Below are 6,136 nucleotides of genomic sequence, written 5' to 3'. Positions count from 1 at the left end.
TTGTCCCCTCCCGACCCGCCGAAATGCCTCCGATCCGAATTTTATTTCGTAAAAATCGCATGGAAAACGCCCAAGAATGACGAAATTTGAATTTCCCGTGCATTCCACATCGACGATTGTCGATTCGGAACCACTCGGGAACCCTCGGCGCAGATGCCGTTTTCCAGCCATTTTGTTTACACTTACTTTGAGTGGGGAAATTCTCGGATGTTTTCAAGAGGGTCCAGCTGCAGAAGACGGTAGAGTGGAGCTCCACAGGAAAAATGTCATCTCCACAGGAAATATGTCATCTCCACAGGAAACACGTGATCTTTAAGAACGTAAAGTGGGGCTAATCTTTACGACGTAAAGTGGGGGTCCACAGGAAACATGCGATCTACACTGTGTTTGTACCAAGAGAGAGTCTGGACTAAGTCTTCGAACCTGAAGTAAGTTAAGCGACGCGACAAACATATAAAAATAATATCGTGTGCACACAATATTTGAGTCTAACGTTATGTTGCTTGACGAGCTGTTTTAGCACTTGTCATATAGAGCTGGCTTTCCATGAAAACGTTTAATGTTTACTTTAAAAAAAATGTATTTTTGCTCGTTTTGCTGCAAAGTCTTATTAACCATCTGACAGTTACGTGTATTTAGTTAGAAGCCGTAGGCGCAGTAATCCTTACACTTTGTATTGTGTTTTCTGATATTACAGTTGCCATTACATTAAAAGGAACATTGTTTTATAAACCAAATTGTAAACATGGATCCCCGTTTAAAAGCGGCTTTGCTTTTTCAAGGTATGTTGCATCCGATTTCATGCGCAGTGAGTTTGTTGATTTTTACTACATATTTTCGATAATCTTTATAACAAATTCTTTTAATAATTTCACCAGCATGACAAGTAGATAGTAATAAGCATTGTTTTTAATAAACATCGTTTGTTGATCTCTGTGGTTTGACTCAGGTTTTCAGTTTATTTTAGAGGCTTTTAATATTTTACTTAGACCTTTTTCATATGCATGCTATCAGTATGGAATAAATTGCTTAAATATAATTTCATTCAGTTGATTTATACTAGTATATTTTTGCTTACAGACAAAATTATACGGCGGTGCACACTACCATGCTGGGACAAGGTACATTGTCACCCGGACTTGGCTTCCTCCCTACAACTGTGAGCCACTTCAATCCCTTTCTGTAAGTACAAATTTTCCTGGGTGATTATTATTTAGAACTAGTGTAAGAGTACTTCATGTAAAATATTGATCTCCATTTCAGAATGATGCAGAGAGGAAGGACATTATTGTGTTCCCACTATGGACTCCTGGGCATTTTTAGCTTTGTGTATGTAGGAGCACATCAATACCATACAATACACTTAACCGAATAAAAGCCCAAAAGTCTGAGGATGTTAGGATTTTAAGATTTTATTGTAATTGTGTCAGTTACATCTTGGTACAGCTTTAATTTACACATTTTAAGCCATGGGCAACTACTGTGAATCATTGACTGACTGTTATTGCAATGGCATTGCTTAACACCTTGAGTAACTGTCTCTTAGGTGATGAAGCCAGGTATAAAAGAAATGTTCTTTCTCGACTCATGATGTGCTAAGAAAAGGACATGATTTGGTGGCCACCAATATGTGTCACTCTTGAGGTCAATTTTCTGTTTATGTTAGTGTGCAGGAACCTGTTCAGTGTTCCAGGTTAAGTACATTTTAGATCACGTTCTGATCTATTTTGTGTTCAGCATGTCTTCAGTTTATTCAGTGAATTCACATGCTTACTTGACAGACCTGTACTGTGGAGTACAGCCTTTTGATTAAAAGGTGATACATCAGATGTTAAATCAGATATTTAAATAATAGTATTAAAATACCTAGAAGATGAGTTCTGACAGTAGAATTGGTTTATCCGATATAGTTACCAAATTAAATTGTCGTTATAATTGGGCAGTGCAGTTCAGTCTGAATAAATGTGTCAGCTAAATGCTGTAAATGTTAAAATATGATGAAACAGAAATTACAGAACTTCTGTAGAGGTTGATCAAGACTAAGCATATGAATGTACTTTCGGGTCAGTCCATGCCAAATCAACCAGGGGCTCCATGGGCATCATTCCTGATTTTGATGAAAACTTGGTATGTAAAATTTGATCCTTATAGAGAACACTGAAAATTCCCCAAGTTTTATTGAAAAATTCTGATGCAGTCCAAAGTTATGGCCCTTTCAAATTTGGGTGCCACGCCCCTTTTTTGCACTCGCGAATCACGCATGTAATTTGTAAGGGTTTTCAAGAGACCATATGTTCGCTTCTAAGCATGCTAGAGAGCTGAAAATCGCTCTCCTGGTATACATTTCCCTGCTCTTTCAGAATCTGGCATTAAAATTAAGCTCACGGGAAGCACTTCAAAGCTATGGACTTGCAAAAATCAGTTTTTGGTTCACATCTGAATTTTTCAATAAAACTTGGGGAATTTTCAGTGTTCTCTATAAGGATCAAAATACCAAGTTTTCATCAAAATCAGGAATGATGCGCATGGAACTTTTCTGGACATTGGTTGATTTGGCACGGACTGACCCTTTCACATTTTGCTAATTGTGTACAGGCTGTGTTTTTAAGCCTGTTTATAAAGAGCATGCTGCTGCAGCATTAACAGTTAACAGTTGTTAACAATTAATACTTTATTTGTACTAGCAGTAATTTCTGTATGTTATATCTTAAAATAACAGGAAGCTTGCAGAGAATATCAGTCCAGGGGAGTGGTCTGAAATGAATGGCTTTGAGTTGGAGCATGTGATCATGTGTGTGATTATATAGAGATTTTCTAATACAGGTATATTGATGAAATGTGATTAAAGAGTGTTTTATCCCATTGTGATAATAAAGGGGTTTCCAAGACAAGACTTTGAGGTTGACTGTGGCATCTACATGTTGATGGTAAGATTCGTCATTCAGATATTTTTGGACTGTCAAGATGCTTTTGAGAATAAGTCATGAACATTGACATTTATTTTTTAATTGACAGTCTGCTTTATATGTGGTGCTGGATGCTCCCTTTTATTACACCATAGTAAGTAGCTCTTTTTAGAGAGCAATAAAGTATGTGTGCAAAGAAGTCACTAAATGACACTAAATTGATTTTTAATAGTTAGACATGCCGAAATTGCGGAAATGGTGGTGCCTGCTGCTAATGGAAAACTTTGATCTCCGAAGGTCAGTGTGTGTGTATCTGTTAAGTTTGACTGAAAAATGAAATTAAAGACACATTATTAATATCAGTATTTCTCCATTATAAGTTATGGGAAGGTATTTGCACACTGGACAAAGGAATCAGAGGCTGTGCTGAGAGGTGAACATGCACCTGTATTCAGACTAAGAAAGCGCAAATCTGTGGAACTTAGCCTGGTCAGTGCACACTTTAAACCTTACTTTTAGCAGTAAATTGTTTTACTTCTGAAAAAGTGTTATAATAATGTTTCTTCCTATGCTTCTGACAGAAACCAGCAGAAGGGATGTGCTGGATGGAGACAACATAGAATCCAAGGAGCCATTCCTCTTTGGTTTTCAGGTCCAAGAGGACATGGAATTATTTTTACAGGCCTGTGTTGACCAGCGGGGCCTTCGGATTAATGCTGTCTGTTATAAGAATGATTAAATTACTGGCACATGAGTGTGTTGATTATTATTTTTTTTATTTCATCCTGTTTGTTGTTGCCTTCTAAATAAATTTAACAGTTTATTAAATATAATTATTACATGTCGATCATCATTTATACAACTAGTGTATGTATGTGTGTGTGTGTGTGTATATATATATATATATATATATATATATATATATATTATTATTTTCTATATATTATTTTCTATATATATGTGTATGTTTATAACACTTAAGATATTTTATGACTTTATATGTATATATACGCCCGGCTTGTCCGATCCTCGTGTGTGCCACGCCCCCTGATTATGCTTCCCTGATCTTGCCCAGCTGTGTCCGATTATATTCGCCCAGTCCTGTCTATTTCAGTCCATGTCTTACCTTAGTTCATTGTCCGTCATTGATGTTACTGATGTTTGTTGATGTCAGTGCCTGCGTTTTGCCCCCTTTGGTCCTGCCCGTCAATAAATCCCCGTTTTTCCCCGTATTCCGCCTGCCTGCTTCCTGCCCACTCGCCTGCCCGTGCGATCACCCGCTTCACCTACGATCGCAACCACCGATCTTGACATATACACATATATAAACTTTTCTATAATGAACAAAAACATGTGTTTATTCGCCAGAACTGTAACAGAGTGGAGATCGCGTGTTTCCTGTGGAGCTCCACTCTACAGTCGTCTGCAGCTGGACCCTTCTCGATGTTTTAGGTCTTTTTCTCCATGCCATGGCCTTTGTGGTGGCCAGTATCGCCCAGGAAGGGAGAGGGGTGCTCCTGAAGGACTGGTACGGTGTGAAGATCGTTGTAGTGTGTATATATTCAGACTTTCTCAAAGACTTTTGAAGGAATAGTTCATGGACAGTGTGTTTGAATAGAACAGGGTTTCGTGATGTGATTTGGGCAAGTGCAGTTAAATTCATATAGTCTTGAAAATACTAGCTTCAATCTAGTTTTCTCAAAATTGTGTAATCCTAGTCTTGGAATGGTTTCATGAACCTAAATTTGTCTCTACCTGAGATGGGCTGGTGCAAAGATTTAAATCTGGGGAAGTGATGTGGTACTTATGTTCTTAAGTACTTGTTTGTAGAGTTGCAATTCCTTGTTCAACCATTCAGGTTCCTGTATTTTGTAAATTCCTTGTGTTTTAACATGTTTTAATACACTTTCTAGATATATATTTTAAAATCTTGGTTGTTCATTTAAATGGGAATGACAAACAGAATATTGGTTTCAAATAGTATAATTTTTATATTCACGAATGAAACATCAGCATAAAGTATCCAAATCCATAGTTGGGAAGGCATTTATGAGATACACATGGATCAAGGAATTTACATTCTTGTATTTTCTTACATTTAATATATTTGAAACGCAACAAACTGGAAGAACTGAGGAGGCGTACGAAGTAGGTCTGCTCTCTTCGGTATGTATTTTCAAATATGTATTTTCTTACATATTTGAAAGTCCAAACAGTCAATCAAAATTTGTAAAAAAAAAAAATTAAAATCCCTACCCACCCCCTCCAAAAAAAGGGACGAGAACCATTTTTTTTTTTTTAAGTGGCCTTATACTAAATTGGTGAAAACGACTGTGTGCGTGTGGGCAGGAATTGGGCTGGCCAAGCTCACCCCTCCCCTCAGGCAATGCACTCTCAGTTCTCCAATTCTCACCTAAGTGGAGTGATATGGCCTGCAGCTGCAGAGCATACCAAATAACACTTTCTCTTTTAATTTCTAGAAAAACAAGGCAAATGTCCTTGGGTGACGCTCTTTCTTCTTCTTAAAACCAAGATAACTGGCCCAGGATGAGATAAGCGTTCCGCCAAACCAAGTATTGGTAAAAATAAATTAATATATAAAAAGTTATATACAGTAAGTGGTCAGTGAAAAAGATGTTTGTGCAGTTCCACCTTGGCACAATAATATGGGTGAATCATGGACGACATACTTGAATCTCGGGATGATTAGTCCATACACCATCAGAATCAATCATTACCTCAATCTCCTTATATGTATGTCTGCTAGGTGGAGTTGAACAATCACAACTTCCTAGAATATTACAGTATCAGGAGGACAGCGAACGACTCTTATTAATCCTATGCTACGTGGGCGACGTAATCGTCCGCGAGTTCGTTCCGATACATTCGGTGCCTTGGCCATGGTTCACCAATATATGTTTTGTGCAAGACGTTTACGGTATAACCTGCGGGCATAGATACATAAGCAGGTGTCCCATGTGGATAATAATGTGACAACAATTAAAATTTTTATTGCAGGATGTATGATCACGTCCAGGAAGCGTCGGGCCTTTGGGGACCAGCCTTCAAATATACTCCACCAGGCATTCTGAGCCGTGGATTCAATAGTTTTTCCCAAAGCTACCAATATCCCTCCGACCACAAAGGTATGCACAGCCAATTAAGTAGTGTTATGCCATTGAAGAGGTCTTCAGCCATTTGCATTAATTGCAGAGATTCATTTAACAGTT

General features: G+C 37.9%; 1 long non-coding RNA gene across 2 annotated transcripts; it reads left to right on the top strand.

The window, feature by feature from the left end:
• Positions 1–237: 237 nt before the first annotated feature.
• Positions 238–3,736, top strand: LOC125748362 (uncharacterized). 2 transcript variants are annotated; one of them, XR_007399517.1, is made up of 6 exons: positions 238–428; positions 698–782; positions 1,081–1,182; positions 2,877–3,203; positions 3,287–3,395; positions 3,488–3,736. It is a non-coding gene; the product is annotated as an uncharacterized LOC125748362 (long non-coding RNA). The 2 variants fall into 2 exon arrangements; XR_007399516.1 differs by having other exon boundaries at positions 255–428; positions 2,877–3,395; positions 3,488–3,734.
• Positions 3,737–6,136: the final 2,400 nt, after the last annotated feature.

Source organism: Brienomyrus brachyistius, chromosome 9, assembly GCF_023856365.1.
Source record: "Brienomyrus brachyistius isolate T26 chromosome 9, BBRACH_0.4, whole genome shotgun sequence".
In the NCBI taxonomy this organism is placed as follows: domain Eukaryota; kingdom Metazoa; phylum Chordata; class Actinopteri; order Osteoglossiformes; family Mormyridae; genus Brienomyrus; species Brienomyrus brachyistius.
This window is presented reverse-complemented; position numbering and strand designations above follow the sequence as displayed.